Source organism: Etheostoma cragini, chromosome 20, assembly GCF_013103735.1.
Source record: "Etheostoma cragini isolate CJK2018 chromosome 20, CSU_Ecrag_1.0, whole genome shotgun sequence".
In the NCBI taxonomy this organism is placed as follows: Eukaryota; Metazoa; Chordata; class Actinopteri; order Perciformes; family Percidae; genus Etheostoma; species Etheostoma cragini.
In genome coordinates this window covers 18,582,087-18,597,100 of record NC_048426.1, presented here as the reverse complement: position 1 = coordinate 18,597,100, position 15,014 = coordinate 18,582,087, and positions in this window count along the sequence as shown.

Below are 15,014 nucleotides of genomic sequence, written 5' to 3'. Positions count from 1 at the left end.
TTTAAGAAGAAAAACTTCTTTTCCACTAGTATTGCCCTTTTAAGAAAACACATTTGCAATATCTTGCTGCCAACCCACGGCCTGTAATAATATGTTTTAGTACATATTTGAGCCAAAGCATGAATTACATCAGTAAAAGGGCAAGCTTGTCCTTCAACAAACATTTGATCCAAGCAAAGAAGCATACCAGTACATATAATAAGCAGCAATAATACCAATGAAATGTCTGACAGAGATTTGAAAATAGGGAGTCATCTTATTGGGTTGTTGCCCTTTTTAGTCCCAAGTCTCAATATTGCTATCTACTTAAAATAACAACTTCCTGTGTTAACTATTACCTCCTGCCTCTAGACTTTATCAGACTTTTACCTGAGCCTCGCTGCTTGCATCAGGTACATGATGTCTGGCTTTGGTTTAGATGACAAAGGCTTATATCTAAAAATGTCACCCTTGGATTTTCCGTCTTGACTTTTGATTGCCTGCCGTCTGGTTCAGATCCCTTGGCTTTATGTCTCTGCCTCTGAATTGGCTGTATGCTTTTTAGCCTGCCACCTTGTCTGTCCTTTAGCCGGCTCAATAGGAGGGTAAAAATATTTGTACATGTCAGTATCTTTCTTTTGCTTCATCCTGTCCTCCACATCCTTCCCTCGGCTTGATTCTTCTTTCGCCTGCCTTCCTTACTTTTTATTTTTTTTGGTATTGAGAAAAGCAAGTAGGAGGTCAGACAACAAAATAAACATTCTATATTTATTACACATTATATTTTTGTATTACGTATTATGTATATTTATGTGTATATAAAAAAGACATACAGAACAAAGCAAAAACAAACTGCACTGGTTGACTGGATGTGGAGCCTGCAAGCACAGCATTCTCCAGCAGCATGTGTGAATGTCATCAGTGGTTATGGTTACTTTGGACAGTGGAGTGGTGTTCAGTGACAGCTTCACAATGAAGAACCCAGTGGGCACAAGTGGGGAGAGAGTAGTGTGTGGCTCACATTCAGGCCTGCATGGGGGCCGCACTCTGTTCATGACTGGGGTGGGGGGCCTGGACCAGAATCTGCTTTGGCCGTTACAGCAATCTGGGTCAGTCAGAGACTGGGGGAGAGTAACCTCATTGACCTCCTAAATTATCATTAATTCCCCTGTCAGTTACTATGCTGGGACTTCTATGCTGGACAGCACGTGTGTACACACACATGCACATACACACACTTACCCGGGAAAGAGCAAACGTAGTTATGACAGTCCCGAACTGAGACGCCAAAGGTTACCATTACAAATGGCTCACTCTCACGTTCAGCCATTCAACAGGCGTGCTAATCACACTCTCTCACACAAACAGAGTTATCCTGAACCTGTTTCTCCTGCAGTGCCACATGATTGTGCATCTCATGGGTTGAGATTTCATTTACTGCCATGATGTGAAGTGAAGTGAACCTTTTCCTTTTTCTTTGCCTCACTGGCACTCCCTCCCTTTCTTTTTGCTTCATTTGTCCGAGCCTGTCTCTCCCTACTGAGCCCTGAACTCCTGCCAGTAACTGCTGGAGGAATCTGATTTGCGTTGATTACATTAACATTCTCCAGATGTTCATAGTCAGAGATCTGACACCTCTGTCCCACAACAGTCTCGTCTTGAAGAGCGAAGAGATGCAAGGCTACATCTTCTCAGAGCTGCTAGGGAGTGCTGTATCTTAACAGAACATGAGCCGACAGATGAGATGGACTTGGATTGGGTTCAAACGAAATGAGGTGTGAGCTCTAAAGAAAAATATAGCTGAAGTGTGCAGGAGGGGAAGAAGAGGTAGTTGGATGCAAATGACTGATTAAGAAAATAAATGAGCCTTGTGAAACTGAGAAAAAGAGGCTGAGAACAGATCTATGTGCAAGAATAAAAATACAGAGAAAGTAAAGTTAATAGAAAAAGGTGAGTCTGTAGAAGAGGAGCAGAAGAGCTTCAATTAATACTCAATTCCCTTGAATGCTCAGTCCATCTGTTTGGTCTTGTCTTTACAGGGTTTGGTGCTTACTTCATGGCCTCAGGAAGTAACCAGCTCCCCTGGGTCTTCAGAAGGAAATGTGATCCTTCTAATAAGCCTCGACAAAGTCCTCCACCACTGCCTTCCACTTCAATAGTCCCTTCAGGCTCCGCTGTAAGCCTCACTTTGGCCTTGGAGAAGGCTTGATTCTCAATACCTCACAGGGATCAGTGCAGAGGCCAAGCCCAGCATCGTAAACAAAGCCAACATTTAGGAATACGGAAATTACGTGGTGCAAAAACATGTTCGATGATTGGTTACTACGGTGGAACTTCTGCCACAATCTACAAGACTTGTAACCACCATGGAATCTGCATGCTACAAGAAGCTCATGGCTTTCACCCACGGTCTTACATACTACTAAATTGTTGTTTTGCCAACTACGTGTTGAGTAGAAGTGTAATTGGTGCCTGGAATATGTTCCCTGGTAATGCAGGACTTCCACACTTTTTCAAAATTAAATCAAGACCATACTCTTTACCTACAAAATTTCTTTTTTTGTGTATATGGAATTTGATTTGGTGTTTTGTAGAATGATTGACCCTGTCTCCTCGAAATGGTGTTTGCTTACAGGAGAAAATATGTTTTATAATAAATGTAATGCTACCTGGGTCACATTTTTTATCAACATAAGGAAACACATCTGCCCAGCCTCAAAATGTTGATCCAGACTAACAATAGAACGTTCACTGACAACGTTTGTATGGCCTAGATTATTTTAAACCATGTTAGCTGCTCGACTCGGACTGAAATATCTATCAGGTCACAATTCCAATGTACTTTGGTTTGTGACCAACTACTTTCAAAACTAATAACATTCCCATCAGTTGCTTTTTCTGTTTATTGCTAATTGGTGAATTTTAGCATTATGCATTATACCCGCTTAATATCAGAATGTTAGCATTTTCACTGTGAGCGTGTTAGAATGCATATCTAAGCAGTTAGCTCAAAGCACAGCCTCTCACTGCTGTAGAGCCTCAAGTCTGGTTTTGACAATATTTGCTTGTAGCATCTAAAGTATGATACAACTTCTTAATGGTTATTTAGGCACTCTCATAGCACTTGGTTAAGGTTGAGAAACCTAAACACTGGTTAGCAGGACGTGGAAGTCACACACACCTATCACTCACTGCTGCTGCTGGCAATGCTTTGCCTCCACCACCCCCAGCCTCCACCCACCTAGTTCAGAGTCCTTACATGACTCAAAGTTTTAAATGGTTTTCAATGTCTTTCTTTTGGCTCCGTCTTTTATACCCAGGGGGTTTCCGCATAGTTTTTTTCTGTTTCAATTAGGCATTCTGCTTGGCTGGACCAGGGAGCATTAGTGCCGAGCCATCAGCGCCAAGCATAACTGTATTTCCATTTGTTGCAATAAACGGTTAAACTTATGACAAGAGCGTTCCTGACTGAACTGATAGATTGAACTGGTAATGAAACTCACATTGTAATTGAGGGTGAAAACATACTGTCCGGCACGTACTAAAAGGCATGGAATGCATGGTGCAATATGATTGTTGCATTATAAGAAACAGGAACTAGTCCTTGGCATAAGTCATTATTGAATAGTATAAGATTGGAAACTGTTTAATTTAAGTTCAATTTTACTGACACCCTAGATTTGACCAAATGTGTGTGTGTGTGTGCGTGTGTGTGTGTCTGTCTTTGTGTGTGTGTGTGTGTGTGTGTGTGTGTGATCATGTTTCCACCACATTTTACTCACACACATGCACGCACATTCCAGATCGTCTTTAATGTGTTGTGTATGTATGTGTGCAATGTGAAGCCATGTATTGTACCACTACCCGTAGTAAAGACCATTTTCCTAAAAATGTAGAATGAAACTTAATGTAAAGTTGGGGGAGATTAAATAGAAAGTTAGATTTGATCAATTTAATTAATAAAAACTGTGTCTGGACTGTTTCATCTTTGAAGTATGGCCTCACACGTGCATGACTTTCTGTGGAATTATTTTTGTTGGGTGCTTCATCTGAATCCCGTGAGCTCTAGCAATATACTTTCTATCCTCCGTTAAGGTGGTTTAAAAGAGGAGGAAGAGGCTGAGGATCAAAAAATGTACATGAGAGAGAAACGAAGAGCAAAAAAACAACTCCTCTATAGAATCTAATCTCAACCAGACCAAAAACACCTACTGAAAAATGTTAGTCGTTTGGCATCCATGAAAACAAAAACTCACTGGCATCCACGTCTGGTTAAATCTCTTCACTATCTTAACACTAACATTCTTTTAGCTTCATCTCAAGACGAGGAATACAACAAATCTCTATCTGCTGTTTGAAACATAGATACAACCAGAGCAATCCGAGCTATGAAAGGGTTAGGAACTGTTTCCACATGCATACAAACACACACACCGATAATGTTGTGCAAACAATCCGCCACTTTTTGGGGTGCCAATTTTCACAGTGGGCATGTGCGTGCCCGACCACATTCTTTTTCATGTCTGTGTCAGAATAGGTGTCATTTTTGTGGCACTTCCTTCAACTGAGTATGGAAATCTGCAATCCTGACTTGCTTAGTGGAGATTTTGTTTCACAATGAAGATGGGAGGATACTTATTGACTCCATTTGGTAATTATACTGCTGTGCAGTGAGTGCATTCTTTCTTTGATTTGAATTTCCAGTCGACAGGGCCTGAGAGAAACAACAGAAACAGCACTCGTTTTTTTGCACTGAACTCGAATGGCTGGATACGGTGTGAAGTCAGCTGCACTGTGAGGAATAAATCTCATAGCTAGACAATTTGATATCATTACATTATCCGGTCAACTACATTTCAAATTATCATTATGAGTTATTGCATTAGAAAATGTTGTATTTTTACATTTTCAAATAAATTGTGGGTTGATATTTTATCATGCTGGTGATATGCTTTTCATGGTTCATGGGAAGACAATACAAGGGTTAAATGACATTGTTCAATAGTTGATAGAAGCTGTGTATTTACCTCATTTGGAACCGTTTTGATTGATTTTTTAAATATGTAGTTTCATGGCAGCCACAAAGTAGGACAAAAAGCTGCTGAATGAAAATTAACTGACTAATGACTTGCATGTATGTGAATTAGGAGCCACTGCAAGCTCATTAATTTCAGTCTCAGCATCTCTGGGGCTCTCTTAATGATCCCTTCATCATGCCATAATGATGATCTATATTTAGGCCCACCTGGAATGCTGTTCAAACTTTGAATCACATTTCAGATTTTTTTTAAATCTCTTAGCTACTTTCGGTTCCTCCTCTAACCCCTCTGCCCCGAGGTCATACAGGAAGTGACAGCACCCCGCTGGGCAGCAGAGCATATGCAGGATGCAGATCACCCCCAAAGGAAGAGGAAGAGCCTTTACATGTTTTCCCCAGAGATATGAAGGGATGACACATATGTGAAGGATTGTCTGGGAGAGACAGAGGCAGATTTGGAAGAGTCTGAGTGTCGGACTGATAAACGTTCAAAGAATGTATAACATCTGCAGGAGCCAGGATCAGAGGATGTTGGGTAATAGTGGCTGCGCTGAAGTTGAGTCACAGACTCTGAAGACCAAATAGTGATAGCAGGCCATTCATTCTCAGAGACAAATATAATAAACCACCAAGATAAGTGGAGTTAATGAAGTAGCAGCTATGAAAGATGACGATGTGCAGTTAAGATATGCAGCTTAGGCTCCTGGGAGGAAAGAGGAAATCCTTTTATAACCAATGAGCCTTCACTTCACTACACACTCGTCCTGGAGACTAACTGACTGTACAGTCAGTTTGTTTGCCTGTTCCTGCCCCATTAATTCACCCCCCAGGAGAGATCACAAGAGTTTCATGAATATGGCCTTCCTAAAGGCAGTCCTTCATTAATTAGGACTTCATATATAAGGAGAATTATGGGTGGGCGGAAGGGTAGGGAGGATTGTAAAGTGGTCAGGAATGGGGTGTGTTAGGATAATAATAATAAAAATCTGGACTTTGAGTCTCACTGAATAATGTCCACCACTTTTGAAAATAGATAAATTCAGGTTTTTCCATTAGCACAAGATATTCATCCTGTCTTTTTTTTTGTCTTTGAGTGTGCTGGTTATCTGCGATCTTGAAATGACAGGACTACACTGTTTCACAACGCATAACTATCACGTCAGTCATCTTACCACAGACAAACACACACCCCACTCAGACAGATAAATGTTTCGATCTTTTTGTAAATCTGTAAATCTGAATTGATTTTTTTACGCAGGATTCCTAAGGACAAAACTCTAAAGCAAAAGATAAGGGTCAGCGGACTGTTTGATGAACGTATAACTACCTAATAGTGACAGCCCAGTGACATTTAAGTCAGTTCCAAGCCAGCAGCAACAATTGTTGAGGAATTGTTATTGGCACAACAGAGGCAAGACAATGCTTATGTGTTTTTTATTAAAGACAGACTCATTTAAACCATCTCTATCCTTCATCTCGTGTCTTACTTCTTTTGTCTTTCTTTACATGCCTGACATGCTTGAGTTTAGTGATGACATGTGCCCACATGAATGCTGGCTGAGAGTTTAAAGGACTCCCATGTGTCTCACTCCTTGTGTACCCCCAGGCCTTTATTCATCAGGAGGAAAAACAAAGGAGGGGTCTCAATATTTGAGAAATGGGAACTTTAATTCTAGATCAAATAAATGGGGTCTATTTCTTTCCATTTAAAAATGGCTCATGTAAAACTCAATCACAAGCGCCGAGTCATAACCAGCAAGCCAATTAGACAAAGCTCTATGTTTTAGTCAGAGATGCAGCAACTTCTGACAGGATGTGAAAAGGTCGGGGGTCAGCAGAGAGCTGGGTTTAAGTTGAGATCTGTGGGGGTGGTTTTACGGGTTAACAAATATGGCAACTGGATCATCCTTTGACTTTGGATGTATCCTCTTCATCTTCAGATGGAACCGTGAAGTGGAGAGGAATGTCCTGGAAAAATGCAGATCACATGTGTTAATAGCTGAAGTTTTCCGTTTGCATTCTCTCATTCTCTCTCACACACAGAGAAAGTAAGTGTTTAAGGTGACCCCTAAGATTAAATTAATTTTACTGTTCACACAGTTGATCATCATAATAAAAAAGATTCCTATCGCATGGGCCTTTCAAAGTTATAGCACGTTAGACATCTTCTCAGCAATTTATTTTTGACTAGAGTTTGAGTGGCTATTAAAAGTAGACCATAAAGGATATTACAAAATAACTTCAGTTGGAGGTGAGGGAATATATTCCCAAAACTTGTGAAGCATGTAAATCAACACTCACATAAAGACCCTCTTTCAAAAGGTGACATCACAAAATGTTTTCCACAACAGCCCTATTTTTGCCAGAACATGTAAAGGGTAAGACAGACTGGGAGAAGTGTAGCGGACATTTTAAAAGAAAGACTTATCTGCCTGGGCTTGCCCTTCACATGGCCCATGATCTTGAGTAATGAATGGCCCTGTGTGTGTCAGGGTTTACAGTATGTGTGACTACATGGGAGTATACGTCAACAACATCTGACTCGTGCTGCCGGTGCGTGACAGTGATTTCCAAGATATGAAGGGAAGTTTCTTGTCAGTTAGAGGAAATATGAGTTAAAGTCAGAAAGCTAACAGGAAGGTTAGCGACATCCTCATCCTCATCATGACTTTTGACCTTCAGTCGTCCGATTCATGCCAATTTAAAAGAGCACTCCACCAGTCACAGATGCAGCAGAATTAGTAATATCATCTTTTAAATTCCACCCATTCGTCCTCCTTGTGAAAACCCGGTGCCTACATTACCCACAATCCAACTCAACCATCAACAATTTGCCCAGAGATTCAGGTGTGTTATGCTAGCAGCGGCTAATTTAACCTCAGGGAGAGATGAGAAGGTGGCTGAGATCCTTTCTAATTCTACACTCCCATTTTCGTTTTTTTTGATTTTCATACTTTTCATTTCACTTATTTATGCTTCTGCTCTAACTGAGGCAACTTGGGACAATTTATACGACTTCACACAGCTCCCTCGGGATTAGTACATATATGTTTTAAATGTGCAGTCGTACTCCTCAAGATCTGTAAACAGACTTTGACATGTAAAATCAGCGTCCTTCCTCTTTAAGGGTGGTTCTCAGAAAGAGCAGTTAAAAGAGTGTGTGAAGAGGTTAGCTGTTTTCCCTGTTTTCAAGCTTTATGCTAAGCTAAATTAAACAGCTGCCAACTGTAGGCTTACGTACTGCATAATGGACAGAAATGAAAGTGATTTCAATCTTCAAATTAAATTACCAAGCTCCCACAATGTTGACCTGTGTCTTTTTTAATAAATAGTACTGCCATCCCTTTTTATGACCTTTATATAAAAGAGATTAGTGGGTTCAAAACAATGATGAACTTCAGAAAAGTCATTCTGGAATTTCCCTTAAAACTCCCCCTAACAATACAAGAACATAAGGATTCTTATGAGTGCCTAATGTTAAAAAAAAACATTACTATCTACTTTTGATAAGTAAAGCAAACTGTGATATGGAGCATCCGTTTATCCGTGGTCCTCTCCACTATTTCCAGGGTCATCACCTCCTCCTTCCACCTCTCCCAGCCCTCTCTGACCCCTCCTGCCCGGGATGCTCATCCTGTTTCCTATAGTTTCCTTTTCCCTGCGGACAGGAAATTACTGGAGCCAACGGATACTCACACTGGGGGGAGCCGGCAGGAAGTGATCTCACTGCAGCACCTGCAACCAGGAAATAGAACAGCCCCAGCAGGGAGGTGGAAGAAGGCTGTGTATACTGTCTCCCACACACACAAACACACACACACACACACACACACACACACACACACACACACACACACACACACACACACACACACACACACACACACACACACACACACATACACACTCAAACAAGTGCCTAATGCACAAACACCCTCTGACTTCCCCTACAGCTGTTGGCACTGGAACCACAACACAGGAAACAGAGTGTGAGCAGATTCTGAGATACACAAGAACAGCTTGTGTTTGCTCACATTTTGTTCAACACACACATCTTAGATCTCAACTGGTGTATGAAGGTTAAATATAGAAAAAAAGTCTGTGTGTGTAACTATTGGCTCTATTGCTCAGGCTAAGGCTGAGATAAATAACTTCTTAATTAAATCTCTAATTCAATTTGGGGTATGGGGGGTTTCTAGGGAAGAGAGTGTGTGTGTGTATTATAATGTTTGTGCCAGGGGATATTCCCCTCAGCACGGTTGATACTCTCAAAAGTTTGAAATTCTATTACCTATTCAGGAAATACATTCCAAGGTCTTATTGATCATGCAGATTTGAGCTAACGAGTAGCGGTGTCCGCTTCGTTGCGCCTCTGAATCCTTGCTACTGTTGGATGAAGGCGAGGTGAATGTACCCTCTGACTCTAGTGTCAATGAGATACAAGAAATTTCTTTGTTTTCTTTCTTGAATCTACTCAAAAAAAGCTCATCTGCAATTGAGTTGTAAAATTAAAGGAATAGTTTGACATTTTGGAAAATGTGCTTATTGACTTTCATGCAGAGCGTTAGATGTGAAGATGGATTCCACTCCATGTGTGTCTAAATGTCAGCGTAGATTCATTTCCATTACATAGATTTGTATTACCGGTACTTACCATACTGTGGACAATAGTGCGCTTCCAACTTTGTAACAACAGTTTGGGGAAGGCCCTTTCCTGTTAACATGACTATGCACTCTTGTATAAAGCCAGGCAAATGTGTGGTTGTGCCTTATAGCACATCACACGCACACACGTATGGCTGAGTAGGAGAAAATCTCTGGAGCCAGGTTCCAAAATGTGAAAAAGCAACAAAGCTGTAATAGCAGCCTCTTCACTTTACTCACGAGACAACTCTCTCATCTGAATGAGTAAATGAAAAAAAACGTTAAAGTAGAGCAACTGTGACTTAATGAAGTATGTGCTGTCCAGATAGACCTCTTCAAATTCTCCATTAGCCAGTCAATGTGTAGTGTGTGCTTGCAAGAGTGCAAAGAACGCACTCTGAATATGAATTGGTGGCATTGGCAACAGACTACTGTACTTTACTGCACAAAATCACTTCTACTCACAAAAGCTGAGAAAGTGAGAAAGAGAGATGTGTGCCAGGCAGATGGTGTAGCCCACTGACATACATTCTCTAGATGGAAAAATGGAGATTTACTCCTTTTCTCTCTCTCTCTCTCTCTCTCCCTGAGCCCACCTCCCCCACCGCCACCATTTAATCAGACTAGTCAGCTCATTCCTTAGTGCGAGTGAACTGTTTGGTATTCTGCTCAGGAAAAGCTTAATTTCTCTTAAGTGTCATTTGCTTGTCGTGTATGTTGAAGGACCAGAGTGGAAAGAAATTTCTCTTTTTCGTCTTCTTCTTCTTCTTCTCCCCAACCAACCCGCCGCTAATCTTTTTTTCTCCTCTAGTCTCTCAGGCAGCACATTTGTTTTCATTGTGACACATTCTGTCAGTCTAAAAAACGCCACAACATGGCTTCTTTGTTGGAATGCTGCATTTTAGTGTGTCCCTCCCCCCAAATCTCCTCTGCAGTCCTCTTCTCTGCTGTTGGAGTAAGGACCCTTGTGATTCCTGAGATTTCAGACTGCCAAATACAGAACTGTTTTTCCACAAGAGCTCTTGTATATCAGTATGTATATGTTATAACTATCCCAGTGTTGTTTTTACACTGCATGCATGGGAGTGAAAGAATATTGTTGTGCTGCCAAATAAACACACTGCAGATACTTATACAACTGGTCACCCAGTGCGTTCCCTTGATGTCGCACGCAGGATTTAACTCTAACACAAGAATGATGCTGCATCAGGAGAGTGGGCGATTTACTAATCTGTTGCCTTTGAAGGCTTGGCACTCTAGGCCTCTTCTTTGCAACACTGCAAGTTTGTATGTGCAGTCCCACACTATCACACAGTTATAATGATTGCATACCAAGTTTCTCTTTACAATATTAACTAATGTAAAAATCATCGAAGCCTTGCCACCTTACAATTGTGTCCAAGCTGATAACAGTGTTCAGACCACCCTACAGTGTTGTGTGCCCACCCTGGCTGCTGCAATCTGTTTGTCAGCACGATGTTGAGTGAAGTAGTGCATCTTGGGACGACCAGACCTACCCTGTCTGCCCCTCTGCCATCCCACAAATCCCTCCTTTTTGTGGAGACTGTATGTACGTATGTATGTTTGTCTGCCGAAGAGAAACAACAACGGGTAGAAGACCAGAGTGTATTGAACAGAGAGAGGATGCATTTTAGTGCTTATGAATTGATTTTTTTGATGATTATGCCATGTATTCTGTCAAAAGTTACAAAGTCCCACTTTAATTAACATTAGTATGAGTTCAGAAAAAAAGTTTAAAATATTTTCCAACAGCGATTGGTAGCGGTTTTGGAGGGCCCTGACGAATGATGTCATCCTGCCCATAGGGATGTCGGATCAGAAAACGCTCATCTGTTGTTTGGAAGATAAAGAACTGTATTTAATTATTAGGATCCTTTTGCCATCTCTCAACAAGACACCCTATCCATCTGCTCATCTATGCCTGTAAACAAACAAAGGTCAATAAAAGAGAGCAGTCCACTCAGAGCTCTCTTCATGAAGGGACCACAACACATGGTTGCCTGCCAATAGAAAGAGAAAAAGGTAGCCTTCCAATGTGACCAGAGGCAAAAAGAAACATTTAAAGAAATATTTAAGGACAAAGGGTGCCCTTTCACCTGTTTCCTCATGCAGGTTTTTGCTGTTGTATCACTTCTTAATGTTGTATCATGTTCTTAATGTCTTAATATCCATAACACTATCATTGATTTCCTTTGCTACCTCTGCATTGCTATGTGCAATCACTAAGGTGATATTGGAATTTTTGACTTGTATTAACATTTATCATCCGCCCTCTCCCCCTGCCTCCCTCCCTCACCCCCCCCTTCTCTTTGCCCTCTCTCCTCCGCTGTTTATTTTTCTGTCTTTCTCTCTGCCAGCTGTCAGCATTGGCAAAGTGCCACATAGGCGCTTGCCGCTCGACTAGTGACAGATGCAGCAGCAGTTAGGCAAAGAGGAGAAGAGGAACAAGAGTTAAAACAGAGAGAGGTTGAAAGAGAAAAAGAGAAAGAGCAAGAAGGAGAATGAGGGGAAGAGAGACAGAGAAGAAAAAGGGTAGAAGAAGAAGAAGAAGAGGGATGGGTGAGACAACAGAGAGTTGGCCCTCCCCATTGTGTCAAAAGGGACACAACATTGGATTAGGCCACAGCCAATAATCACAGCCAGATGGGCTATGGAGGGGCGTGGACAGAGAGGGAGATTAAAAAACAAGATAGCCGGGGACATTTTCACACTTGAGCTACAGCAACTTTATTCTGACATTTCTATTTACAACCTTGTGTACAGTCCACACATAAAATGAACAGCCCTCCAACACAATACTGCGGCTGAAAGTGCTGAACCTCATTTCCTTGCTAGATTGCATTACTGACAGACCACATCTGAGTGGCATTGAAGTCGTGTTGCCCTTTTATTCTCCCTTATTAACATTCCAGAGCCCATTCCTGAACCACTGACACTGTGAGATTACCTTGACCAAAACATGGCTGTGTTTCACTCCAGTCTTAACACAAATTGCAGCAGTCATTTCTGTTTTTGAAAGAGTAACTTGTCACACGTATAATATGTCAGTATCAGGGGTCTGGGCTCCATATTCACTAAGTCTAAAGAATCTTCACAGGACAAGAAAGTTACTGGAAGAGGGGATCAAAAGAGAAAAAAACATATTACAAAACAGGTCAAGGAAAACACCAGTGTGATCTTCATTTTTTCAGTTTCTTACGCTCTTCTTTTCAGCACTTGAGGCACCCTTTCCCTCAGTTTTTTCCAGCGATACCTCCACCTTCCCAACAAATAAACAAAACACAATTTAGCATGTTTGAACAGCTTTGCTTTGCGCAACGCATGTACAATGAAAATGAGAAGTGTTACACATGAGATCTGGCTGGATTAATGAGTCAATGAATGGGTATAATCACAGTCGGCAGGCCCATGAACTTGGCCAGACCTTGCATTGGGCCAACAAAGGCACAAACACACACAAGCAAACAAACACAAGAGCTTATACAAAGCCTACCTCCCCCTGCACACCACCCCCTCTCCACCTTGGTTGTTCTGCCTTCATGTCCTTGTTTTTCTCCCTCAGTTTCTTTGTCTCTTCTTCTACCCCCATCTGGTGTGTGTGGACAAGGCCTCACAGTGCTAATTCACTTCCTTGGACACCATCTGCTGTGTGACTTTCTACAGTAAACTGAGCCTATCTGGCTGTTTCAGGGAGGGACGGGTTTGTGTTGTCACCTGTTCAGCACGCCGCCTTATGCCGCCCGGCATCACCTTTCACCGGGGGCTCCACGCATCGGGGCAGAGGGTGTGACGGCGAGGGTGTTTTTCAAGCATTAGCACTTCACTTATCTGATTTTCAGTCCTTAATGAGCAACTCTGAAGCACCCAGGCAGAATCATTTGTTCAGTCTAAACTTGCATATCATTCTACTCCATGAGGAAAATTGTTAAAATATCCCTGCATGGACACTCTAACACTTTTTTTCACAACATGATCTACAGCAGAATCTCTGTTCATAATAAAATTAAGGTAGTTAAAGAAAAACTACAACAGTTCTACTTAGTGAGTCTGTAATTTCAGTACTTACTTTCAGTAAGTAGTAGTGTGAGCAATCACCATTTTAAATGTAATGGTTAAAATAGTTACTAATCCCAGTAACATTACTTAGATAATTTGGGGGTAAGTCATGTTATCTGATTTGTTGTTTGAAATTCAAAGTATTTTCAAACATAACAAGACTAGCTTGCCCCTCCCTCCTCCTCATTCCATATCCTCCCTTCTGTGCTTCTGCGCACGAACCCCCCAACCCCACCCCCAAATCCTACTTGTCGGTTATTGGCTTGAACGCTGGAACACTGTTTCCGTATTCTTCGGTGCACGTTGGCACAGTTTATTTATGTTGCCATTTATAGACCCTGGACTGTCTACGGAGACCATGTTTTTTTTACAGTGTGTTCAGGGTAAAGGCAGCTGGCGGACAGTGAGGAGACGTTTTCTGTATGTGACACAAATAGTTTAGCTTAAAACACGGGTGACATTGCTTAGAGCACCTTTAATGACCAACTCCTGGCTCGGAGCACCCAGGAAGAATCATCTGTTGAGTTTAAACTTGCATCTCATTCTACTCCATGAGGAAAAGTGTTCAATGTCCCTGCATGGACACTTTAACACAATACACAGCATAATCTCTGCTCATAATAACCTTATGGTAGATGAATAAACACTACATCATTTCCACTTGGTGAGTCTGTAATTGCTGTAATGTGATGACAATAAAGCTCGGCATTACAACACACACACACACGCCATTACTCTACTATATCTTTACATAGCAAATATTTGTTGGCTGCCATTTTAATGTATTGAATGCGAAGTACAGCCCCTTTAATGGAGGCATTGTGTCAGTTTTGTCTCCGTGTTCAGTAGAGAAACTGGCATGTTGGCTTTTTTTGGTTTTGGTAGCTTCTACCAGAAGAGGAAAAGCTCCTGGTGACTCCAAAGTTGCCTTGTTCACATGTTTTTGGTAGTCTCACAGTTGCAAAATCCTTCCTCCACAGCGTTGATTTGGACGGTCTGGCTAGTCTGGGGGAAAAACATGCTCTGCTTTATTAGCATTGAAGGAGCTGAGAAATACAAAGTATAGTGACTAATAATGTATCTTACAGATTTTTTTGCTGGCCCAATATTGACGGCTACTTCTGAGGGCTGAATGTGTTGTTTCATCTCCTGTAAATCCCAAAAGGGCTAACAATGAAACCAAGACAATCCTCACAATTATTCCCTGTGAATTTAATTATGCATGAGCTCCTTAATCAGCTAACTTAATTACCAAAAACCTCATTATTGAGCATGT